A 26,274-nucleotide genomic window follows, 5' to 3' on the forward strand; every position below is an offset into this window, starting at 1 on the left:
CAGGAACTCACTTCCTACTTCACTCCTCCAGAGCCTGCATCCCCAAGCCCCCTCTGCCTCCCCTTGCCTCCAATTCTATACATCCCAAAGGAAAGCCTTGCCTCTCCATCGAAGCACACTCTCTGTCCCACGTAGGCCAAGTCTATTCATCCCCTCAGAATTAGGACCACTGGACTTGGTTTTTCTTCTCATTTCCCCTTCCCCACCCCCCGGCAGAAAATTGGTTAGTTGGAAATGGCTCACAAATGGATGGTTTAGTGAAGTGATTCGATCTTCCCTGCCTCCCTGCTGTTCCCAGTGGTTCCCTTAATGTTTGATTACCAAGAAGGACAAATGTCACCTCCTGGTCAAAGCTTCAGGTTGAGTTCTGAGCTCTGGGGCTTTGCAGGGCCTCCCTCCATGGCCTGGGTTGTGTTGTGAGGCTGTTGACCTGTCTGTTTCTTCAATGGGCTGTCAGCAGCCCGAGGACAGGGGCTCCACACTTGTGGAATCACACATGAAGTGCAGTCTGCTGTAGCTGGACAGAGAGGGGCAGTTGAAAAGTATGGGCCATAGTCCTTGGTATACCTTCTGTTTGCTTTCATCAAACTTTTTCAGTAAACATGCCTTCTTCCCTCTGACTACCAAGACCCAGCGAGACCTGCTGCCCAGGTCACAGTTCCTTCTGGGGCCTTCTCTCCCGCTGTTAACACTTACTCATCCAGACCTTTCTGCCAGGGCCATCTGGGTCTTTCAAAGTGGCATTTTAAAAAGTAAATAAATAAACGATTCATTGCTAATGTGTAAATGATTGTCATTGGGATACATTTGAAATTTTGTATTTTAAAGAAACTAACAGGTATTATTAAGTTCTGCTATACATGCCTCACATTGTTAGTGTCATGTAAGGTTAAGACAGAAGTTCCTGCATTCAAGAGTCATACTGGAAGACAAGATTTAAATACATAAAAACCCATTTTAAAATGACCCAAAGAGACTAGTAGGTAATAAAATGCATTTCAAGTGGCTTATAAAGGTCATATAATGACACTGTATTTCATCATCTGTGGAGGACTTGATAAGGTTATTCCTGAGGTTTCTTTATTCCAAATAAATCACCAAGTAGATCTTTCAAATTTTATAATGTATAATAAAGTAACATGATATGGTACTCACTATGTGCCAGGCACCATTGCTGGCAACTCCTTCAGTCTTTACAAGAGTACCATGAGGTGGCCATTATTCATTTCCCATTTGGCAGGTGGGGGAAACTTAGGCATTGAGAGGTTAAAGAATTGCCCACGGGCACAGAGCTTTGTGGTGGAGCTGGCAGTTGAATCCAAGGCATGAGGACCTTGAGTGTGAACATAATGGCTGTGCCATGCATGGCATCTCTCTACACAGACCTAAACTTGCACTTTCCTGTACTTTTCAGATTGCACTTCCTTTTTTTTTTTTTTTTTCACTTCCTTACTTTTTAAATGGGAAAACCATGTATTATTCTTGGAATGCCTATTCTATTTTCCATTACCTCACAAACTTGGCCGTCTTTGTTCAAACCTGTACAATCTGCAACCAAGTTTCTAACATTTTCTTGGCTGTATCTCTTCTCCAGGGATTTGGTTGAGTGGAATCTATAAATTTCATTCAGATTTGAGCCCAATGTCCTGCCTCATCCACTACACCACATTTCTTCTTTTTCTCAAAATTTATCAGGTTAAATCTTCAACATTTTGTATTTTTCTTTTCTACCTTTCTTTCTTTCTTTCTTTCTTTCTGGCTGTGTTGGGTCTTCCTTTCTGTGCGAGGGCTTTCTCTAGTTGTGGCAAGTGGGGGCCACTCTTCATCACGGTGTGTGGGCCTCTCACTGTTGCGGCCTCTCTTGTTGCGGAGTACAGGCTCCAGACACGCAGGCTCAGCAGTTGTGGCTCACGGGCCATGTTGCTCCGCGGCATGTGGGATCTTCCCAGACCAGGGCTCAAACCCGTGTCCTCTGCATTAGCAGGCAGATTCTCAACCACTGCACCACCAGGGAAGCCCCTCTACCTGTCTTTCTTAATTTCGATTCCACAGCCTCCCTGGGAGGATTTCCATGCTAAAGGTCTTCACTGAAACTGTGATTTCTTCTGTGGCTGCTCACACGTCTACTACACCCTGCAGCTGCTCACACTCCACCGGAGTCTCTCGAGATACTGCTGGGGGTGAGGTGGAACTGAGGGATGAGGAAAGGAGTGAGACTAGGGACAGCTGTACGACAATGAATTCCAATACAAGGCAAAGAAGAATCAGCGCTGACAGCTACTGAGGTTTCAAGGAGGGAGTGGCATTTGAGCTGGTAATAGAGGACTTCTGAGGACTTTGGTGGGTGGAGAAGGAAGAGGTGGCACCCCAAGCTGAGGGAGGGGAGATGAATCTGGAGTCTCTGTGCTCCTCAGACCAGCCAGCCCTGATCTCTTCCCTGGAGCAAACTGCCTCTGGTTTTTCAGGTACTGACAAAGCCCAGAAAAAAAAAGTAAATCAAATGTTTTACTTGAAATCTTCTCCTCGCTCTGGGTTGCAGCTGAGTAATGTGATCCATTTCATACATCACACCCAATTCTCTACTGAAATTCCAATTATTTTTCGCCCACTCAAGAAGGCATGTCAGAATGCAAGTTTAATATTCCCCGAGACGTGACCTCAAATGGGTCTGATTTATTTAAAAGCAGCAATCATCTGAAAAGCTCAGTCCTTTAACAGTTACCAGGAGTGAATCAGTGCATGACACAAGGCAGAGGTGATTGCCACACAGCAGTGAGATAACTGGGAGGTGGCAGGCAGAGGAAGGAGTGGATTAACTCCAAGAAACTGGTGGCTCCTTAAAAAATTTTTTTACTTTTTGCCACGAACAGTTTCCAAATGATACCTAATGAGTGTTTGCTAGGGGTGTTGGATTATCTTTAATTTCTGTTCTTCCATTATTCTGGAGAGGTCTAATATTGGTTTGGGGGTGGGGGGTAGGGCATGTGAGAACCACACCTTTGTCCCAAAACAAGGTGGAAAACAGTGAATCACACACCTAGCAAAAGATCAGAGATGGTATTTTTTTTTAGCATAAAAAAAGTTTTATTAGAATGGTTCAAATATGGTTGTAATACTTTCAAGGTGGAAATGCTATGATTTCCTGACTGCTAGTGTATATTTCCTCATGACTCAGAATTTTTTTTTTTTTATACAGCAGGTTCTTATTAGTCATCCATTTTATACACATCAGTGTATACATGTCAATCCCAGTCTCCCAATTCATCACACCACAACCCCCACCCCCTGCTGCTTTCCCCCCTTGGTGTCCATACGTTTGTTCTCTACATCTGTGTCTCAATTGCTGCCCTGCAAACCAGTTCATCTGTACCATTTTTCTGGGTTCCACATATATGCATTAATATACGGTAATTCTTTTTCTCTTTCTGACTTACTTCACTCTGTATGACAGTCTCTAGATCCATCCACGTCTCTACAAATGACCAAATTTCATTCCTTTTTATGGCTGAGTAATATTCCATTGTATATATGTACCACTTCTTCTTTATCCATTCATCTGTCAATGGACACTTAGATTGCTTCCATAACCTGGCTATTGTAAACAGTGCTGCAATGAACATTGGGGTGCATGTGTCTTTTTGAATTATGGTTTTCTCAGGGTATATGCCCAGTAGTGGGATTGCTGGGTCATATGGTAGTTCTATTTTTAGTTTTTTAAGGAACCTCCATACTGTTCTCCATAGTGGCTCTATCAATTTACATTCCCACCAACAGTGCAAGAGGGTTCCCTTTTCTCCACACCCTCTCCAGCATTTGTTGTTTGTACATTTTCTGATGATGCCCATTCTAACTGGTGTGAGGTGATACCTCATTGTAGTTTTGATTTGCATTTTGCTAATAATTAGTGAGGTTGAGCAGCTTTTCATGTGCTTCTTGGCCATCTGTATGTCTTCTTTGGAGAAATGTCTATTTAGGTCTTCTGCCCATTTTTGGATTGGGTTGTTTGTTTTTTTAATATTGAGCTGCATGAGCTGTTTATATATTTTGGAGATGAATCCTTTGTCTGTTGATTCGTTTGCAAATATTTTCCCCTATTCTGAGGGTTGTCTTTTCGTTTTGTTTATGGTTTCCTTTGCTGTGCAAAAGCTTTGAAGTTTCATTAGGTCCCATTTGTTTATTTTTGTTTTTATTTCCATTACTCTAGGAGGTGGATAAAGAAAGATGTTGTTGTGATGTATGTCAAAGAGTGTTCTTCCTATGTTTTCCTCTAAGAGTTTTATACTGTCCGGTCTTACATTTAGGTCTCGAATCCATTTTGAGTTTATTTTAATGTATGGTGTTAGGGAGTGTTCTAATTTCATTCTTTTACATGTAGCTGTCCAGTTTTCCCAACACCACTTATTGAATAGACTGTCTTTTCTCCATTGTATATCCTTGCCTCCTTTGTCAGACTAGTTGACCATAGGTGCGTGGGTTTACCTCTGGGCTTTCTATCTTGTTCCATTGATCTATAGTTCTGTTTTCATGCCAGTACCATATTGTCTTGATGACTGTAGCTTTGTAGTATAGTCTGAAGTCAGGGAGTCTGATTCCTCCAGCTCCGCTTTTTTCCCTCAAGACTGCTTTGGCTATTCAGGGTCTTTTGTGTCTCCATACAAATTTTAAGATTTTTTGTTCTAGTTCTGTAAAAAATGTCATTGGTAATTTGATAGGGATGGCATTGAATCTGTAGATTGCTTTGGGTAGTATAGTCATTTTCACAATATTGATTCTTCCAATCCAAGAACATGGTATATCTCTCCATCTGTTGGTATCATTTTTAATTTCTTTCATCAGTGTCTTAGAGTTTTCTGCATACAGGTCTTTTGTCTCCCTACGTAGGTTTATTCTTAGGTATTTTATTCTTTTTCTTGCAGTGGTAAATGGGAGTGTTTCCTTAATTTCTCTTTCAGATTTTTCATCATTAGTGTATAGGAATGCAAGAGATTTCTGTGCATTAATTTTGTATCCTGCAACTTTACCAAACTCATTGATTAGCTCTAGTAGTTTTCTGGTGGCATCTTTAGGATTCTCTACGTATAGTATCATGTCATCTGCAAACAGTGACAGTTTTACTCCTTTTTTCCAATTTGTATTCCTTTTCTCCAATTTGTATTCCTTTTCTTTTTTCTCTGATTGCCGTGGCTAGGACTTCCAAAACTATGTTGAATAATAGTGGTGAGAGTGGACATCCTTGTCTTGCCCCTGATCTTATAGGGACAGTTCTTTCAGTTTTTTACCATTGAGAATGATGTTTGCTGTGGGTTTGTCGTGTATGGCCTTTATTATGTTGAGGTAGGTTCCCTCTATGCCCACTTTCTGGAGAATTTTTATCATAAATTGGTGTTGAATTTTGTCAAAAGCTTTTTCTGCATCTATTGAGATGATCATATGGATTTTCTTCTTCAATTTGTTAATATGGTGTATCACATTGATTGATTTGTGTATATTGAAGAATCCTTGCATCCCTGGGATAAATCCCACTTGATCATGGTGTATGATCCTTTTAATATGTTGTTGGATTCTGTTTGCTAGTATTTTGTTGAGGATTTTTGCCTCTATATTCATCAGTGATATTGGTCTGTAATTTTCTTTTTTTGTAGTATCTTTGTCTGGTTTTGGTATCAGGGTGATGGTGGCCTCACAGAATGAGTTTGGGAGTGTTCCTTCCTCTGCAATTTTTTGGAAGAGTTCGAGAAGGATGGGTGTTAGCTCGTCTCTAAATGTTTGATAGAATTCACCTGTGAAGCCATATGGTCCTGAACTTTTGTTTGTTGGAAGATTTTTAATCATAGTTTCAATTTAATTACTTGTGATTGGTCTGTTAATATTTTCTATTTTTTCCTGGTTCAGTCTTGAAAGGTTATACCTTTCTAAGAATTTGTCCATTTCTTCCAGGTTGTCCATTTTATTGGCATAGAGTTGCTTGTAGTAGTCTCTTAGGATGCTTTGTATTTCTGCAGTGTCTGTTGTAACTTCTCCTTTTTCATTTCTAATTTTATTGATTTGAGTCCTCTCCCTCTTTTTCTTGATGAGTCTGGCTAATGGTTTATCAATTTTGTTTATCTTCTCAAAGAACCAGGTTTTAGTTTTATTGATCTTTGCTATTGTTTTCATTGTTTCTATTTCATTTATTTCTGCTCTGATCTTTATGATTTCTTTCCTTCTGCTAACTTTGGGTTTTGTTTGTTCTTCTTTCTCTAGTTCCTTTAGGTGTAAGGTTAGATTGTTTATTTGAGATTTTTCTTGTTTCTTGAGGTAGGCTTGTATAGCTATAAACTTCCCTCTTAGAACTGCTTTTGCTGCATCCTATAGGTTTTGGATCGTAGTATTTTCATTCTCATTTTTCTCTAGGTATTTTTTGATTTCCTCTTTGATTTCTTCAGTGATCTCTTGGTTATTTAGTAACGTATTGTTTAGCCTCCATGTGTTTGTGTTTTTTACATTTTTTTCCCTGTAATTCATTTCTAATCTCATAGCACTGTGGTCAGAAAAGACGCTGGATAGGATTTCAATTTTCTTAAATTTACTGAGGCTTGATTTGTGACCCAAGATGTGATCTATACTGGAGAATGTTCCGTGCGCACTTGAGAAGAAAGTGTAATCTGCTGTTTTTGGATGGAATGTCCTATAAATATCAATTAAATCTATCTGGTCTATTGTGTCATTTAAAGCTTGTGTTTCCTTATTTATTTTCATTTTGGACTATCTGTGCATTGGTTAAGTGAGGTGTTAAAGTCCCCCAGTTATTGTGTTACTGTTGATTTCCTCTTTTAGAGCTGTTAGCAGTTGCCTTATGTATTGAGGTGCTCCTATGTTGGGTGCATATATATTTATAATTGTTATATCTTCTTCTTGGATTGATTCCTTGATCATTATGTAATGTCCTTCCTTGTCTCTTGTAACATTCTTTATTTTAAAGTCTATTTTATCTGATATGAGTATTGCTACTCCAGCTTTCTTTTGATTTCCATTTGCATGGAATATCTTTTTCCATCCCCTCACTTTCAGTCTGTATGTGTCCCTAGGTCTGAAGTGGGTCTCTTGTAGACAGCATATATATGGGTCTTGTTTTTGTATCCATTAAGCAAGCCTGTGTCTTTTGGTTGGAGCTTTTAATCCATTCACATTTAAGGTAATTATTGATATGTATGTTCCTATTACCATTTTCTTAACTGTTTTGGTTTTGTTTTTGTAGGTCCTTTTCTTCTCTTGTGTTTCCCACTTAGGGAAGTTCCTTTAGCATTTGTTGTAGAGCTGGTTTGGTGGTGCTGAATTCTCTTAGCATTTGCTTGTCTGTAAAGCTTTTGATTTCTCCATCGAATGTGAATGAGATCCTTGCCGGGTAGAGTAATCTTGGTTGTAGGTTCTTCCCTTTCATCACTTTAAGTATATCATGACACTCCCTTCTGGCTTGTAGAGTTTCTGCTGAGAAATTAGCTGTTAACCTTATGGGAGTTCCCTTGTATGTTATTTTTTGTTTTTCCCTTGCTGCTTTCAATAATTTTTCTGTCTTTAATTTTTGCCAATTTGATTACTATGTGTCTCGGCATGTTTCTCCTTGAGTTTATCCTATATAGGACTCTCTGTGCTTCCTGGACTTGGGTGGCTATTTCCTTTCCCATGTTAGAGAAGTTTTCAACTATAATCTCTTCAAATATTTTCTCAGGTCCTTCCTCTCTCTGTTCTCCTTCTGGGACCCCTATAATGTGAATGTTGTTGCGTTTAATGTTGTCCCAGAGGTCTCTTAGGCTGTTTTCATTTCTTTTCATTCTGTTTTCTTTATTCTGTTCCACAGCAGTGAATTGCACCATTCTGTCTTCCAGGTCACTTATCCGTTCTTCTGCCTCAGTTATTCTGCTATTGATTCCTTCTAGTGTATTTTTCATTTCAGTTAATGTATTGTTCATCTCTGTTTGTTCTTTAATTCTTCTAGATGTTTGTTAAACATTTCTTGCATCTTCTCCATCTTTGCCTCCATTCTTTTTCCGAGGTCCTGGATCATCTTCACTATCATTATTCTGAATTGTTTTTCTGGAAGGTTGACTATCTCCACTTCATTTAGTTGTTTTTCTGGGGTTTTATCTTGTTCCTTCATCTGGTACCTAGCCCTCTGCCTTTTCATCTTGTTTATCTTTCTGTGAATGTGGCTTTTGTTCCACAGGCTGCAGGATTGTAGTTCTTCTTGCTTCTCATGACTCAGAACTTTGATGGCTCTCTCTTGCCTGTTTTAGCATGTAGATATCTATATTTCTCATCCTATTAATTACTTAGACCTCCGTCACTGACTTCCATCCCCAACTTAAATATTTCTCTTTCATTCTGTCTCCCATCTCAGCCTCTTTGTTTTGTTCGGTCCAGTTATGTTATTGTCTCTCACATGCTTTTGCTTGCTCTTTTCTGCTGTTTTTTTTAAATACTAAGAAGGCCTAATATCAGAGATGGTGCTTTCAAAGACTAATATATGTATTTCTCTTTTTATGATTAATAAAGACTATTACTGACAATTATTTAAAATGTTTCTAACAATTAAAAATAGTTGTTCTGGTTTAAAACCCATTTCAAAAAAATAAAGGAATTATGAGAAGGTTATAATTTTGGTTTGGGGGTAATAGTTGTAGTTGTTTTCCCCAAAGTACTTTTCAACTGCTCCTGCAGAAGGAAATGCTTTAAAGGATTTGATGGGGGTGTGTGAAACCTGGTCTCTGCAATCAGGACAAGCATCCAAGCTCCTGGCACCAGGCCCAGCTTAGATGATAAGGATTAGAAATATTCCTATTTGAGCTTGGTTCTACTTGAAGTAAGGAAGGATTTATGACACCTACACCAGGGGTTCCTCTCTCCTGGTTCCCTTCAAGACCTTGCTGGTGAGCCACCTACCCTCAGGAAGTATTCCTAATTTAAGCTTACATCCCTCTAAACACTTCTTTATTCTTTACACCAGCACTTCTGCATGTCTTCAGTGTTTTACTTGTAAGCTTCTTTGTTCTTTCTTGAGAACCAGTCTCCTCTCTCCCTGTGAACTGATACATCCTGAAGGCAAAAGACACTTTTATTTCAGAGTGTTCTCACTTGACTGCCCCTTCTCCCTCTCCACCCCTCTCCCCACCACTCCCCACCAGTGGAGGCCCGTACAGGAAAACCTCAGCTTCCTGGCATCAGTATCCGAGGTTTCAAATATTCACTAGGCAACTGGACAACCCCTGCTGATGGAGCTGGTCTCAGGGAATACTGACCTGAGAAAAAGGCTTCTGGTTTAAATGCAAATTCAGATTTAAAACCAACCAACCAACCAACCAACCAACCAACCCACCAACCCAGTGACAATCAGAACTTATAATATTGTTAAAGAAAGGTGTTTAAAAGCAGACTGGCTTTCTCTATGACACGATAACACTTTGAGAGCCCTGAAAAAGGGAGAGGCCACGTGAGAAACGGAAGCAGCTTCCTAAGGGAGGGGATGCTGAGGGCTTTCTCTGTTCTCAGATGGAGGGGGCATTGAGGGGTTCTCCCCTGAAAGCTCAAAGCTACTAGCACCCTGGCACTTTCTGATTGCTATCTGGAAACTTCTAAACACAATAAATATTTACATAGCTCTTTTCAGTTTTAAAAGGGTTCTCACAGTCTTGGTTTCATTTGATCCTCATGAATGCCTTGCCAGGAATGAAGGACAGATTTTTACAACCTGAGCCTTGGGAAAGGAAATCAAATCTCCTAAGTCCACTGAAATCAGAGGAGCCAGAATCTGAGCTGGCAGGTTAATGTTTATTGAACAAATTCAGAAATATATGAGTATGATAAGGTAAACAGGGTCTCTTCCTTTCAGAAGCTCATAATCTAGTTGGGGAGAAATGCCCCAAATTAACATAATTAAAATAATACTAGGATTAAATAAGGGAAGACCAGACACAAGATAGTAAGTTCATCCTTCATTGTGAAATGAAGCAAGAAAGTGCTCTGATTTTAAGTGTACTTAAATAGCTTTCATGAATTGAAATGGTTGAACTGAAATTCCCAAGTGTCCTCCATCCACCACCCCACCTTCATCCTAAGTCTCTGCTTAATATTCTGAGTTTCACTCAGATTCCTTACGGCATCTACACCGTCTTCAGCTTTACACCTTAGCTCTGGAGATGTCTGGGCTTGTCACATTCTCTTCAGTTCCATATTTGCAGTGCAACTCCGGGCCCCCACACCCAATTATTAATTTATTTATTTACTTTTAGCCACAAGGAACATAAAAAAGGGAGTGGGGGTTATCTGTCTTCAGTGTTCCGGAAAGTCCACCCTCACCTCCTGGAAGTGCTGAAGGGAGCAGATTTTAGAAAATGACTAATGAATAATAATAATGACTAATAAATCACACATGAAGAGAGACCTATAGGCAGAGGGCATTTCAGGAAGGAAAACCAACCAGGCCAAGGACACAGTGAGTGAGAAGACAAGGGGAAAGTCAGAACATGCCTATAGTCAGGACTGTCTCCACCTGACACAGAAGAAACATGGTGTGATGATTATGTGCGTACTAAAAGTAGAGATAACAGATCATTTAAAATTGGGATTTCCCCACATCTAGGAGGGCACTGGCCCATGTCCACTGCTTTCCAGAAAACACTAATTCCTCTCAAATACCTCTTTCTTCATCTGGGGATTCTGTAGGCTTTTATGTGGAGGCTGTGGTCCAGTCTCTTTGTTCATTCCTTATATCACACTGGGAAAAACAGATACTACACAGTGGAAACAACTTAAATATCCATCAACCAAAGAATGAATAAACCACATACATACAGTGGAATGTTATTCAGCCACAAAAAGGAACGAAGTGCTAATACATACTATAACATGGATGAACCTTAAAAACTATGCTAAGTGAAAGAAGCCAGACACATAATGTCTGATGCCATTTGTATGAAATGTCCAGAACAGGCCAAATGGTAGAGACGTAAAGTAGATCAATGGTTGCCAGGGGCGAGGGAGGCAGAAATGGGGAGTGACTGCTAATGGACATGGGATTTCTTTCAAAGGTGATGAAAGTGTTCTGGATTAGTGGTGATGGTTGTATAACTATGTCAGTATACCAAATACCACTGAACCATACACTTTGGAAGGATGCAAAAAAAAAAAAAAAAACAGGTGTACAATGTTAGTTTTAGTTATCAGGTTAATACAATTTAGTATTAACTAAACTGTATTAACCTGATATTTGCCTGGGAACATTAGAAACATCAAAAATAGAATAAGCATAACTAAAAAACTATTCACAAAACATGAAAAATGGCAAAGAAACAAAGACATAAAAATGAGGGAGGTGGAAGATAGTCAAATGAGTCCCAACATATACAAAATTGATATTCCTAAGATGAGAATAGAACAAATGAAACAGAAAAAAAAAGTAAAGAAGTACTAGCCTGAAACTCTTCTGAATTAATCGTAAGAATAGTAACCGACATTTACTGAGCACTTACTATATATGTTGGGCATAGTTTGAAGAACTTGACATGCACGATCTCATTGAATGCTCATGATAACTGAATAATGTTAGGTAGTGTTATCACCCCCACTGTATTCATGAGAAAACTAAGGCACAGAGAGGGTTAGTAACTTGCTAAAGGAAATCCTGCAATAAGTGGCATAACTGGAATAAAATAAAACTCGTACCTGCAGATTTAAAGGGTGTAATGTGTCCAGGAAAAACTGGTATAACTAAGTCATTCTGGTTAAGTGTACTGCACTTCATGGATAATGGAAAACCTACATGGGCAACAGACTGAAAAATCTATTTCTCCCAAAGGGAAACATCAAGTGGCTTCAGATTGCTCCTTAGCATCAACTCATGTCAGAAGGTCAGAAGGTTGAGCAGGGCCAACAAATCTTGAGCAAGTGTCCTCCAAGACTTTTGTCCTTTAAGTAGAAAATCTGAAACTATCACCATTCATGCTTGAGCTTTGCTACCTGAGAGAAACTTACTCTGAGTTCAGCAAATCTCAGGAAGGAGCTGGCTGGCCAGGCTTGAGTCCTGTGTGACCCAATTCCTATGGTCATGGTATGAGCTGTACTGACTGGCCCAGGTTGGGAAGAGACAGACAGAAGCACACAGTCATGAAATAATTGGGAGATGAACTTTGAGGGGTGTGCTGATTGATTGGATGTGGGAACTTTGTGGAGAACTTGGATTTCTGGCACAAGCATTTGGCTGGATGATGGAGCTACTCACTGAGAAGGGGAATGCTGGGAGAGGAGCTGGGAGGAATACTGTGAGTTCAGTTTTGGACACTTGAATTAGAGCTATCTGTGAGGGAACCAAGTTGAGATATCAAGCACACAGCTGGATATATGGGCCTGGAGGACGGAGGAGAAGGGAGCTGGGGGCTTATTTGGGTGTCTCTGACACAGAGTTGATAATGGAAGCCACGTGACTTCTGTGGATTGTAAGCAGCTTTTGGCAGGAAAGAGCTCTTTGCAGGAAAGAGCTCTCTGCGGGAGGACCCTTTTGTCTTGACACTAACGTTAAACCTGGCATCCCCATGCTCTGCTCATCTCTGGCCCTAGCACACCTTTCCAATCTTTTGATCACATAATACCTTGCCTAACGTGTGGGTTCTTTCTGTAGATCAAAGAAGTAGAAGTGAAGAATAAGTAACCGATGACCAGATCTCTTCCCTAGCTTCCCCTTCAGTAACCTCGTGAACAAACTGTGTGAACAAGACAGCATCTAAAGAAAAATCACAGGAAGTCGACAAACATGCACACAGTGGGGAATCGCCGATTCTGACCCCGTTTCAGTGGTTAACTGAGATTACTTCCTTTTTTCCCTTTAAAAACTTTCATGGCTGAGCAGAATCTTCAGAGATGGCTTTGCGGGGAAACTGAGTCCACCATCTCCCCAGATTGCCGGCACTCGGATTAAAAGTAACTTTCCTTTCTACCAACATTTGTCTCTCTTGAGTACTGATTTTTGAGCGGTGAGCAGCCAGACCTGAGTTTGGTAACAGGATCATCTAAAGAGAAAGTGTTGGGTAGAGAATAAGAGGGAGGAGGAAGAAGCTAGTCAGGAAGGCTGAGAAGGAGTGGTCAGAGAGGGAGGAGGGCACCCAGAAGAGTGTGGGGGCATGGGAGTCAAGGGGGGAGAGTGTGGGGGCATGGGAGTCAAGGGGGAAGAGTTGGAAGGAGAGGTGCACAGTCAGAGGTGCACAGATGAGTGGGTCAGAAGTTGCTAAGAGGTACAATAAGATAAAAGGAGAAAATGAATATGGCTGTTTCCTTATGGGTCAGAATTCTAAAATACATTCCAGGATAAAAGAACATGTGACAAATAGCAAATATACAAACTGACTTTTGTATCTATCTGACTTTGGACTAAAATCAGTACAAAGAATACTTGAAAAGGTAAGGAGGAGCCCATTAAATTATAAAAGATATCTAGCTTCTAAAATGAATCCAAAATAATTATCATCTGAAAAATATATGTTGGAAAAAATATATTTGTGAAAATATCCAAGAAAACATCGAAAAACAAGATAATAGGGAAGACTTAAGATGGTGCTGGCAGGGTGTGAAGAAAAGGACCCTCCTGCTCGCTGGAGTCAAAGCAGTGACACCTTTCTGTAGGTCTCACATGCGTCAAAAGCCTTCAACAGTGACTGCACCTTTTGACAACAGTTTCAGGATTTTATCCTGAGGAAATAATTAGGGATATGCTCATTTAGCTACAAGTAATTTCGCAAAAGTAAAAAGTTGGAAACCAAATGTACAAAAACAGGGACAATAATTATGGTACATTTGTATAATGGGAGATCACACAGTCATTAAAAATGCCATAGAAGTATATTTTCTGACATGGAAAAATGTTTACACTATATAAAGCAATAAAAGCTAATTATAATAGGATCTCAAATATGCATATATATGAACAGAACAAATTGATTATTTCTGGCTGCTGGCTTTACATATGGTTATTTTAAAATTTTGCTTATTTGTGATTTACTATTTTTCTGTAATGAATATATACTTCTTTTAAAATAATTTTTAAAAACCCGGTAATTTTGTAAAGGTGAAGGGAGAAAAGAGTTCACTAGAATTAAACTATAACTGATCATTGATAAATAAGCAAATCATAAAGTGCTAACATTTATCCTGAGTTAACCAGATTCAGTTTTTCTGCTATCAGAGGCAATGAGGCCTAAAAATAGAAACTGCCTTGTGTTATACAAAATAAAGTTACAGTTCAGGCATACTTGTCTTTGAACTGTGACATCTGTATCTGTCACATATATATGTGGGTATGGAGAAAATATTTGGAAAGATATCTGCTAAATTTAAAAGTAGTTCCCTTCAGCAGGAAGGGATTAGTGGAGGTGGGAAGATATTAACTTTTTCTTTACACAGCTCTATTGTTTGCTTTATTATAACAAGCATGCAAAAAGTCTAAGTACGTTTTAAAAAGTGGTTATAATTTTGAAAGTATTTAGAAACATGATACTATTTTATGATGATAAAATATCATAATGCAAAATATGCATACTATGCTTATCACTATGTTCAGGTATCTGCAGGATAAGAATACTCCACCATGAAAATAGTTGTTCAAGTTCATTCATTCATTCTTTCATTCATTCCACAAATGTTTGTTGAGCACCTGCTAAGGGCCAGGCACATGGCCCTGTTCCAGGGACTTAGGATACAGCAAGGAATCAAACAGCCAAATATGCCTCCCCTCATGGAACTGACATTCTAGCAGGGAGAGACAGACGGGAAACAGTAAGCATAATAAATATGTTGGGAGTTGGTAAGTGAGTGCTACTGAAAAAAATGGAGCACAGTAAAGGGAAACTGGCAGTGCTATGGGTGAGCGGCAGGGTTTAAATAGGTTGGCCAGGGAAGGCCTCACTCAGAAAGGTGACATTTGAGAAAATATTTGCAAGAGTAATGAAAGTATCCAGAAGAAGAGCTTTATACGCAGAGAGAACAACTAGTGCAAAGGCCCTGAGGTGGGTTCAAGGAATAGCAATGAGGGTAGTGTGGCTGAGACAGAGTAAGCAAAGGGAGAGCGAGTTAGGGGTAAGCAGGCCAGTTGGTGTTGGGCTCTGTAGGCTGCTGTAAGGACTTTGGCTTTTTATTCCAAGTGAACTGGGGAGCCACTGTGGGGTTTTAAGCAGAGAAATGCCAGGATCCCTCTAGCTGCTGTGTGAAGACTAGGCTACTGGAGAAGGGGAGTAAGGACAGAGGGACCTGGTTGTCCAGGTGCGCGATGAAGGGGGCCGTGAGAATGCTGAGGTGTTGAACCCTAGACAGAGCTTGAAGACAGAGCCAACAGGATTTCCTGACAGACTGGGTAGAGGATGTAAGAGAGGAAGATGAGGATGGCTCTTGGCATTCCAGCCTGAGAAAATGAAGTGGAGTTACCATTAATTCAGATGAGAAAGACAGCTTTTTGCGAAAAGATCAGGAACTTATTTGTGGACCTGTATTGTTTGAGTGTAGCAGCAATATAAATTTTGTTTTAAGAATGTTTCTAATATTATGACATCTTTCCAAGTAAAAAAAAATCATTTCATGACTCCTGACCTAGCAACTATTACATTCCCAGTATTGAAAATATGCAAGTTGGTCACTGCTAGTAATCTGGAGAAATCACGTGGATAGAAGATATTCCATAAGACTGGAACCTAGGTTCCAGTTTTCAAAAAGGGGGCAAAGACAGATGCTGTAAATCCATCCATAGTCCTGGCAAGATTCTAGAACATGTCATTAAATGGATGAACTCCTAAAATTAGTAGTAGCTCCTCTTGGATTCAGCCTTAAGTTAAGAGCAAGTCAGATCAACGTATGTACTTGAAAAACCCAGTCTTTTATCCTGTGTGTCTTCTTTACTACTCATACAGAGCACTTAAGTTCTGACACCAAATGTGTGGAGGTTTTCTCCCACCAAGCAGTTCTCTGTGACACCGGCTGCTTGTCCTACAATTAACTCAATTCTGACACAATCTGGAATAACATCAGATCCCACAGGTTAGGGGCTCAGTACCACCAGACTGACTCCGCATCAGATACCAATTGCAAGTAGTAGGTCCCCAAGTTACTCACAACTTCTGTTCTACCTGGAGGTTCCCGTGACCTCCTACCCCTTGGATTCGATTATTTGCTAGAGCAGCTCACAGAACTCAGGGAAACACTTATGTGTATTAGTTTATTAAAGGATACAGATGAATGCCAGATGAGATACAGCGGTCAAGGCCTGGGAGGGTCCCGAGCACAGGAGCGTCTGTCCTTCTGGAGTTGGGGGTGTGGCACCCTCCCGGTTTGTGGATGTGTTCACCGACCTGGAAGCTCTCTGAACCCCATACTATTGGGATTTTAATGGATGCTTCATCACCTAAGCATAATCTATCATTAGCTCCATTTTCAACCCTTCTCTCATCTCAAGAAAATGGCTGGGGTGGGAGAGTACCTGGGGAGGGGGGTGCTAAAAAATTCCAACCTTCTAATCACAGCTTGGTCTTTCCAATGATCAGCCCCCATCCAGAAGCTATCCAGGAGCCCACCCAAAGTTGCCTCATTAGAAAAAATGACACTCTTATCACCCAGGAAATGCCAAGGGTTTCAGTGGCCCTGTGTCAGGAACTAGGGTCAAAGATCAAATATTGGAACAAAAGATCCTCCCAGTGCTCTTATCACTTATGAAAATTCCAAGGAGTTTAGGAGCTCGGTATCAGAAACTAGACAAAGACCAAATACATATATTTCTTCTTATAAATCACAGTATCAAAGAAGATATGCCAGAAGACTGGAGCCTAAGTTCCAGTTTTCAATAAGAGGGGAAAAAAAACAAAGGCTGCGAATCCGTCCACAGTCCTGGCAAAATTCTAGAACACGTCATTAAATGGATGACATATGAACAAAAATTAGTAGTAGCTTCTCTTGGATTCAGTTTGAAGTCAAAAGCAAGTCAGACCAATACATTTAGAAAAAAGCAACCAGGGAAATTTTGGAACTTGGAAGTCCAATGTTTGAAGGTGCAGAAAGGTTTAAGAGGAGACTGGTCACAGGTGGCACACGATAGTGGCAACATAGGTTAGTGTCACAGGCTGGGAAGTTCGCGTCCAGCCTCTATCACTTTCTAGCCACGTAACCTCGGGCAGAGCTCTCTGCTGCTCGGGTAATGGTAACCATGGTCCCGACCTGTGGGTACTAAAAATTGAAAAGTGTTTCGCACGAGGCGTGTTCAACAGAGAGCTGTCCTGGGGACGCACGGGTTGGGGGGGGGGCTTACTTTATGAGTAGTCTCACTCTCTTCTTTCTCTTTTCAGACCCAGGGAAGGTCCTGCCTCCGTGAGAGATGCAGCGAGAAAAAGTAAGCAATGAACAAAACAGCTTTCCTTCAGTACGGCTACAGAGCTCTCAGCACAGGAACGGGTGAACACAAGCCTTGGTGCTTCCAGAATTGCTTCTCACCAAGACTCGCATCCAGAGACGGGACCACTCTGGGCTTTCTCCAGAACCCTGAACAAGCGGGCGGTTGCTAGGCGACCCTAAGACCGAGGTGGACTAGGTGAACCGGCCCGGGGGCGCGGCGGCCCCGCCCCCACTTCCGGGCTCCTCGCTCCGCCCCCTTCCCGCCCAACTCCCTCCAGGCCAGGCCGTCCAAGCACCAACCCTCGCCACCCGACCGAGGCGTCGTGACGCATGCGCTCTTCTTCCCGCGCGGCTCGACTTGACACGAGCTCCCGATTTCCGTCACAAACTCTGTCCGCCTCACTTCTTGCACGGCCGTTACTGTCGTCCCCAGCTCCGTTCTCACTCACACCCTGTCCTGCCCACGCCTCGTCCCCAGTCCTTTTAATAGTGACTGCAGAGCAACCTCAAGTCCTGTTCCCTTGGTGGCGGTGGTGATGGGCGGGAGGAGATAAGGCGGGTGACGGGTGGTGGCAGTCACCACGGACTCACTTCCGGAGGACGGACGGAAGTGGCTGCGGTAGATGGTGGGAGGGGGAAAGGAGTGCGAGGGGAGGGCCGGGCCGCCGGGGGTCGAGGGGGTGGGGCCTGGGCGGGCAACCGGGACCCGGCCTGGGCTCTGGAGTCCGACCTGGGGCGGGCCGCGGCTGCCTGCTGAGGTTGGGGGTGGGGGGCGGGCCCCGCGTAACGACCCAGCGCAGATAGGGCGAGGGTCGTCTGGGCAGCGGAGGGGTAGGGGTCAGAACCTAGAGAGGGTCGCGTTGTCACCCCCTTTCCCCGTGAACACCGAACGCGAGGTTCCGAGAAGGGTGGGAGGAGTTAAATTCTTGGCTGGGTGGGGGGCGTTCTTGTGGGCGCCACGCCCCTACAGGAAGGAAGGGGGAGAGCGCGCGCGCGTTGTGTGTGTGTGTGTGTGTGTGTGTGTGTGCATGTGTGTGTGTACGCGTGTGTGTGCGTGTGTGTGTGTTTAGGAATACACTTAGAAGGGAGGGGGCGGCCAGGGTGGGCCACCGGATTGAAAAATTGGAACATCACTGGGGCTATTGCTGGTAGGACTCAGGCTTCTAACGTTTCAGGAGAGTGCTCTCGGGAGTTGGCCCCGGGAAGGAGTTTGACGGAGATTGGGAATTACATCCATGGCACAGTTTTGGAAGCAGAGGGGGAGGTGCGGGTGAAGGGAAGGGAGCAAAGAATGCTTGTAGAAGGTGCCAGCATCTAGGTGTGGAATGGATTTAGTTCAGACTGGGAGAGCTGGCCGATTAAAACACTGCACACCCTAAGAAGCTTGGGAGATGTAGGGCGATTAGTGTGTGGCACTAACAAGGCGAGAACACGAGGAGAAATGTTCTTTTCTGTATTTCTTAGAAGACAGTCTCCACACACTAGTGCTTTCGGTTACTTTTCCTATAGTGCGGTTAGGTGCTGTCTTTCCTTTATCTTGAGCCTTATATGTGTATACATATTGATGAGATGGCTGTTTTGGGGTGCAATATGTGAGTGAGGTAGGAACTTTGTATAACCTTGTGGAGTGTTTACGGAAGGGTTTTTGATGATAGAGTCAAGGGGTCTAATTTAGGTAGGGAGTCTTAGAAATCCTTTTGGGTATATAATAGATTAGAGAGTGTCATGATGTTTAAATATTCTGCAGGTTAACACAGAAATCAGCCTCCTGGGCCATGTCGGTTCTAAGGCCTGTTTCCTGTCATGAGCCTCAGCAGAAGACGGACTCGCCAGCCCTCACAGTGGATGACTTCCCCTCCCTGAACAAGAGATGGGATAGTACCGGGGATCTGCCTATCACCAGACTCTGGGCTTAATAAACCAGCTGAATGAAGGGATGTAATAGACCTCTGGGAGGGACACTGAAGCCTGCAGTGGGGGGGGAGGGGCCTGGACATACCCCTTCCCCCCCAGACTCCTCCCCCTCAGAGTCCACTCAGCCATGGACTTTGGACCTGGACAAGAGGAGAGAAGCCGCACTTTGTTTGGTGTATCTGATTTGGGATTCTCAGTTTGGAAATGGAGTGCTGGATGGGGGTTTGATGATCTCCAGGGGAGCAGCTGAGAGAAGAGAAGAAAGGTAAGGTTCCCGTCTCATTTCCCACTTGGTGTCTTGCTGCTCCTGTGCAGAAAATGTTGAGTGGGGTAAGTCTGGGAACTTGACTTTTGAGGAATTGAGGAATTTTGACAATTGAGGAATTGCCGTGATGGGAACCCTTACCCTGATGGATACACAGAAAACTTCACCTCTCCTTCACTCTCGGGGTGCAGGCTTGTTCCCAGCTGCTCCTTACCAAGGTAGGAGTACCTTGTAAGGGGTTGTGAGGCAATGGCAATTGTGAGGTTAGACCAAGGAGAACATGAAAATAATTTAGGCCTCTGAAGGGAGGTTGTGTTCGATTACTTGTAAGGGCTTTTTCAATGCTGAGGTAGTAGGATTCCAAGTCAGTTTGGGCTAAGCACAACTCTGGAATGGATTACCCAGGCTGAGGCAGGCTGCTGTGTTTTGGGCAGCTAACTGAATAGAACTGCCTGGGGGGGCAGGTAGCAGATGGTCTAGGTAACCTCCTAAGTTGCCTCTCCTCCTTCCCCTATAAGGGAGTGTAGGCCATGAAACCTCATGGTAAGAGCAGAGGAACAGAACACAGGTTTGGGAATCAGGATTTGCGTTCTAGCTCTGCCTTTCTTAGTGTACAGCCCTAGGTATGTTGGTTAAGCTCTGCCATGTTCTCTTCACTTGCAAAATGGGGATAACTAACTTTCCAAGTCCCTCACAGGTTGTTCACAAGGAACAAATGAAATGATAGATTTTGAGAAGTATCCAGGGCCATGTACATGTAAAACAGTAACATTGCCATTGCTTCATATGCCTGTATAGTTACACAGAGAAAAACTCTACATTAGGAGTTTTGTTCTTTCATTGAAATAGGGTTCTGGCAAAAGCCTTATTTGTCCTTAATTAAAAGCCTGCCCTGAATTTGTCTCATCCTGTTGCTGTTAAACAATACCTGGGATCATGAAGTGGTGGCAAAGGTGCACGGGTTCAAGGAGAACTGAAATTGAGGGATTCTGCCAGATACCTTGTTGGCTTTCAGAGCTCTCCAGTCAGCGTGGCAAGTGTGCCTCTTTGGGGTAGCAGATTAAAGAGGGGTGGAGGAAGGTGCAAGTCTCAAGGACTGAGTGTCTGTTTAGGAGATGGAGTGCTGGGCCTTTCCTTCCTATGCCATATCGTGGTCTTCTCTCCTGCTCAGACTGCCATTTTTTAGCCATCTATAGGCTGTCCCTGGTTACCTTCTTACCTGCTGCTCACTCCTTCTTTGAACTCCAGTTTACCTATGCCAAGATGCCTGCTTTTCTCAGTGACGATAACAGTAGAAGGGAGAGATGTTGGGAATTTTGATAGACAGTGGGGTATGGTGGCCTGGGCAAGGGGTAGGAAGCTTGGCTCCTAGCATTTCTTTGCCTCTCACTAGCTGTGTAACACCTGGGCCTCACATACACTGGGGGCTGGCAACAATAACAGAGGTCGTTTGCAAGCTGAAAATCACATATTTATGACTTAATTTCTTTTTTCCCTTCCTTCCTTGCCATAGGAGTCCCTGAGTCCCCCAGTGGCCTGAGGGCTGGGCAGGCAGACCTGGGTGGAGTTCCTGGCCCTAGATGTTTCTTCTCTAGTCTGATGCCTCAGGTGGCCCATTTGAGGCCAGGCTTCTACTTTAGAAGGTCTGGATTTCAGGGTGGGCCTGTCACCTCCCCTAGCTTTGTCCAGCAAATTCCTGGTGCTAGTCTTTGCTTAGACACCGGGATCGCAGTGATCCCTCAGGGATGTGTGGTCCCAGGATGCCTCTGCAGCCCTCATCGTGCCTGGGAGGACGGTGAGTGCTTCGAAGCACTTGAAGTACCACAGAGTCGTGCTGTATTTGTACAGTGCTTACATTATGTGAAGTGTCCAGGCAGTTGTGTTGTGTAAGTTTTTCGTCACCACATTGTTGTGGGGAGAACAGAGCAGGGATTATTCTCCCAGTTTGATACGTGAGGGGAAGCTACAGAAGCCCTGATTAGGAAGGGCTTGCCTATGTGTGGAGTGGCAGATGCTGTGATTGCCTGCCCAGTGCTGTGCTGCTCCTACAGCATCTGACCTGAGAAGGGCCATTCGGATTCTGCTGCAAACCTCCCGGGAGGGGAACTCAAGTGCCCTGTCAGACAGCCTCTCTGCTAAGATGTTTCTTCCCTGGAGTGAGCCAGAATTCCTCTCTCCTGTTGTTTCCACCAAAAGCAGTAGCCCTGCCCTCAGCCTGACCCTTCCACAAGACAGTCACAGCCTTCTCACAGGGGTACCAGGATGTCAGGGCACAGCACTCATTGGGTGTCCAGCTACTTATATCCACAATGATAGACTGAAACCACATATTGTGTGTGTGTTGTAACTGAATTTATTTATACCCTTCTTTTTTCCCGAAGGAACTGTAGGTGGCTAACCAAAAGTTCCATTTCACAGGCATTGCTCAGTGATTATTGTATTAATCTTTGCTCTTCTCTTTGATCTTAATGAGCTGAGTTTCTGGGTCTTTATGGGGAGTAGGGATATTGAGAGGAAGGGAGAGGGGAAAATAGATACATCATTGATTTAAAACTTTGCTTTTACCTCTACTGATGGTTTCAGAGCATGAATTCTTAAGTTCAGAGCATGAATTATTTCCAAATTATACAAAAATTCAGGGTATCTTGGGCATTGTTTATGGGAGGGTAGTTTCCTGGAACAATTTTCACTTCCTTCTTATCTCTCCTCTCCTCTTTTGGAAGTAGTGGGGGTTGGCTGGGACCAGATCTTCCTATTCCTTCCATTTTCACATAATCCATTCCCAGTTTCATCCCCAGAATTCAGGCACCTGGCTCCTTGTTTCTGCCCTCCTTCCCCTATAACCCTTCTGCATGAAACCTCCATCAGGAGCCCAGGGCCTCTTTTCCCAGGTCAATTTGGCACTCATCACCCTGCTTCTTGCCTCTCAGACCAAATGTTTTCTCTTGCTTCCATCCAAGAATTCAGCTCATTCTTATTCTCTAACCAGGCCCTTTGTTTTGGGACAGTCATGGAATTTCTTCCTGTGAGCCTTGGAATTTAAACAGAGGACTATAATGATGGGGCGAGAGTTTTGGTACACAGTTACCTGTCCTGTTCCCCATTGAACAGCCTTAGATGGAGAAGGATTATTGGTAGAGGTGGGAATCCAACATCTCATGGGCTGGTTGGTTTCCCCACCTTTCAGCATCCCACTCTGGCCTTTGTCCTGGGACAGTGACTTTAGCTCCTAGATATCTTGGCTCTACAGTGTTTCCCAACTTTTTACATTTGAAGAAACTGGTTTTCCCTCTTGCCTTGACATGGAGTATTAGTATATAGGCCTTCCATGTCTCCTACATGAGGAAAAGCTTAGAGAAGGGGCAGAGGTACAGAAACATTGGCTGCTGGCTGGCTGCCATCTCCTGCCACAGTCCACACAATCAGCTAAACTGGAGACCTTGCACACACACACACACACACACACACACACACTCACTCACACACACACACACACACACACACACACACACTCACACACACACACACACACACCCCAGTGCAGCCTCACTGAGGTGTCAGCTCTTCTTTCACTCTTCTCCTTCAGGGCTGGGCTCCAACTGCAGGATTTCCCTGCTGCCCCACTGTGTGCCTGTCATGCTGGATACACAGCTATCACAAAGAGCACTTGCACTCAAGGCTGCATGAGGAGAGGGAATGAGTGCCATCTTTGGAAGCAGGAATGCCTGGGTCTAAAACTTGGCCATGACCCTCATTAGGTCTTGTGACCTTCAGCAAGTTGGCACTTAGCTTGAGTCTCAAACTCTTCATCTGTAGAATGGGATGACAATGTGTACTCTGCAGAGCTGCTAGGAGGGTTAAAGGAGAGGCTGGGTGTGGGGCAGGATGCAGGTCTGGCATGTGATGGCCTCTGTGCAATTTTGTTTTAGCTCCTCACCCCCATGCAGGGACCTTTAGGGCATGTCCTGCCTTCGTTTCTCTAAAACCCCACGTAATTCCTAGTTTCACCTAGAAACAAGTTAGTGAGTGAAGTCAGTAACCATATACCACAAAGTTCTGGCCTGCTCTGTGCTCTGGAACACAGGGGAGGGAAGTGGATGGGGGCACGTGCTGGTGCCAGAAGAGTGTGTCCTGATCACATGGTAGGGCTGGCCCTGGACTCAGTCCTTCTCAGGAAAGTCATCTGCATGAGTAGCCAGTAGTTCTCAGCTCCCCACCCTCACTTGTTAGGGTCAGATACGGACATCTAGGCTTTTCCAGGGTCCTCCTTCACCCCCTTTCACAGGGCTACCACAAAGCCTGATTGAGGCCTTTCCTCTTTAGGTCTGGTGGGTCTACCCTAGGGAAAGGTCTGTCTCTCTTTGCTCTTTTGCTCCAAACTAACAGCACTCATTACCCACCCCGAAAGGAAAAAACAAACAAAACAAAAAACAGGAAGCCCAAAAAAAAAAAAGCCAGCTTGCTCTTTCTCGATTTTGGCTGCAGGTGTTTCCTCCTTGGCTTCCTTTTTGGCATCCTGGTTCTTGTTCTTACTTCCCTGCACCCTCTAGCCTCTCGAATGCCCTGGACTCCTCCCTCCTGGAAGCCAGGGGTTGGGAGGAGCAGGCCCCCAGATCCTTGGCTTCGGGTTTGGTAAACGCACTACTGAGGCAGGTTGCTTGGCCTACCTCTGGCAGGGCTCTTCCCCTCAGCTCCACGAGGCTCTGGGCTCTGGGGCTGGGGAGACCCAAGGAGAAGTCTGACTGGAATGGGTTGAGTGTGGTTGGGTTTATGCGTATCGACCCGTGGAGTTGCGACTGAGAGCGGCAAAGGGCCCAAAGGTAACAGCTGTCTCCACAGCATCTCCAAAAGTTGGGGACCCCGGAAAACTTGGGGTGCGCAGACCGCGAGTCCTTCTGAGAGGTCGGGCGTTGGAGGCGAGCCGGGGAGAAGGGGTCCCGGGCGAGTAGGGGCAGCCGGCCCCGCCCCTCGGCCTGCCCCGCCCCGCCCTCCCCGGGGAAGGGCCACGTTGCCCGCCCGGCGGTCCGGCCCTCGAGCGCCGCAGGAAGAGCCTGCCTGGCGGAAGGCGCCGGCGGCCTCCGCGCTAGCGCCTGGAACGCGCCGGGGCGCCGGGCTCGCTCCCCAAGCCCCGGGGCGGGCCAAGTTCAGGGCCGGGAAGTTGGGAGGACCTGGTGAGTGGGGGCCGGGGGACGCCAGCGTCCGTCAGTTCTGGGGCTTGTCCCCGGAAAGGGACCGAGGTCTGACTGAAGGAGGCCCCGCAGGAGCGGAGAGGGCGCTCCGGGGCTGGGGTCCCGGCTTGGGAAGCTGTCCCTTTCCGAGCCCTCCGTGTCCCCCGACAGCCCCGGTGCCCGAGAGAGGGACTTGGCCCGGGTCGCCCCGGGTCCCGGCCACGGGCCCCTTTGGAGCCGGGAAGTGGAGCTCTGCGTTCCGCTTTCGGAATCCCGGGCCTCCAGCTGGTGAGAGAGGGCGGGCTCCGCGGGGAGGGGGCTGGTTGTGAAACTCAGCCTCTGGGCCGACGTGGGTGTGGGGCCTGGAGGCGCTGGGGTCGCTGGAGAGGGTTTGGGGAGCGGAATGCCAGGTGGCCTTTCCCCAGACCCCACCCGCGCGTCCATTCCAAAAGTTACTAGGGGTTCTTTCTCCTCTGCCGGGAGGAAGAATTGACTCGATGTGGAAATAAGTAAATTGTCAAGAAAACTTTCTCCTACTTGTTAGCTCATGTGTGTGGAGTAGGGGGCCCCTGAGCCGTGCAGGGCCCCATCTTACAAACCCTGGAGCGCAGGGGCTGTGGCCGGCTGGTCTGTGTCTCCACGGGACAGTGGACCCTGGAGTGAGGCTCCTCCTTGGTTAACCTTTGCTCCTGTGATGCGTTTAATTAGTCCTCCCTTTACGAACATCGCTGGCTGAGATTGTCCAGCTTTATTTTCTGTCGTTTGTAATACTTCTCAGACCATGTAGACTTTTCTTTTAGATGCTTACATCCCCCTTGCATCTGCCTCGAACTGTGAATCACCCCTGCCTGACCCCATTACCCGAGACCATTGAGGTCTCTCGGATCTCCCCTGTCCTTTTCTCAGATTAGAAGGCAATGTAGTATGTGTAACCTCAGTGGCTTATGTGACAGGTTAAACTCATTTCCTGCTTGCGACACTGGGGAAATTGTCACTGTCCTTTTCATCATCAGAGCCCAGGGGCCTTGGAGATGATCCAAATCAACCCTCTCCCTGTTCAAATGAGGGAACTAAGGCACAAGTGACTTGCCCAAGGTTACTTGGTTTCCCAGGGCTTCATGCTTTTTGCTGCACTAGCATCATATATCCCTTTAGCCTGCATCCCTTCCCTCTAGGTCTTATTCTCTAAGTCCTTGAATTATTTAGTGTATCTTCTCTGACTCCCTTTCAGTTCTAACATCCTTTTGAAATTATGGAGCCTGGTACAAGGTACAGGAGCCTAGCAGAGGTCTAATGAACAGGAAGGTGATTCAGTTAAGTCTCCATTATCTGTGGCATGTGCTATACTTTCTGGTTTTTTTCAGGCAATGCTTTTTAACGTACTAAGCAACACAGAGATAGAAAGGAAGGTCTGTCAACATTCCTTCAACTTCCATACTTTCTAAAAGCTAAATAAGACTTCTCCATTATTGCTCACAGTGAGAAGTTGACTATCTGGTGTTCTCTTGCTGTTTAAGAAACATTTTCTTGTTAGAG

General features: G+C 44.4%; 1 protein-coding gene and 1 long non-coding RNA gene across 22 annotated transcripts in view; one reads left to right on the plus strand and one right to left on the minus strand.

Moving 5' to 3' along the window:
- MGAT1 (alpha-1,3-mannosyl-glycoprotein 2-beta-N-acetylglucosaminyltransferase) overlaps positions 1-26,274 on the plus strand; it is a 75,087-nt gene that overhangs the window by 38,390 nt on the left and 10,423 nt on the right. For 10 of the 21 annotated variants that reach the window (XM_082379425.1, XM_082379442.1, XM_082379424.1 and 7 more), the window contains 3 exons: positions 12,650-12,948; positions 17,346-17,389; positions 19,139-19,570. The gene's annotated coding sequence lies outside the window, so the exon portion shown is untranslated. Of the gene's footprint in view, positions 1-1,974; positions 2,341-12,649; positions 12,949-17,345; positions 17,390-17,675; positions 18,011-18,089; positions 18,150-18,393; positions 18,540-19,138; positions 19,571-24,169; positions 24,391-24,584; positions 24,742-24,763; positions 25,027-26,274 lie in introns of those variants that run through there. The other 11 variants (XM_082379440.1, XM_082379437.1, XM_082379426.1 and 8 more) reach the window with 11 other exon arrangements.
- Positions 16,212-17,587, minus strand: LOC309623039. The gene is made up of 2 exons (XR_014241245.1): positions 17,309-17,587; positions 16,212-17,226 (listed from the first exon to the last, which is right to left on the minus strand). It is a non-coding gene; the product is annotated as an uncharacterized lncRNA (long non-coding RNA).

The sequence above is a fragment of the Balaenoptera borealis genome (genome assembly GCF_965194805.1).
Source record: "Balaenoptera borealis genome assembly, chromosome: 2".
Lineage (NCBI taxonomy): Eukaryota > Metazoa > Chordata > Mammalia > Artiodactyla > Balaenopteridae > Balaenoptera > Balaenoptera borealis.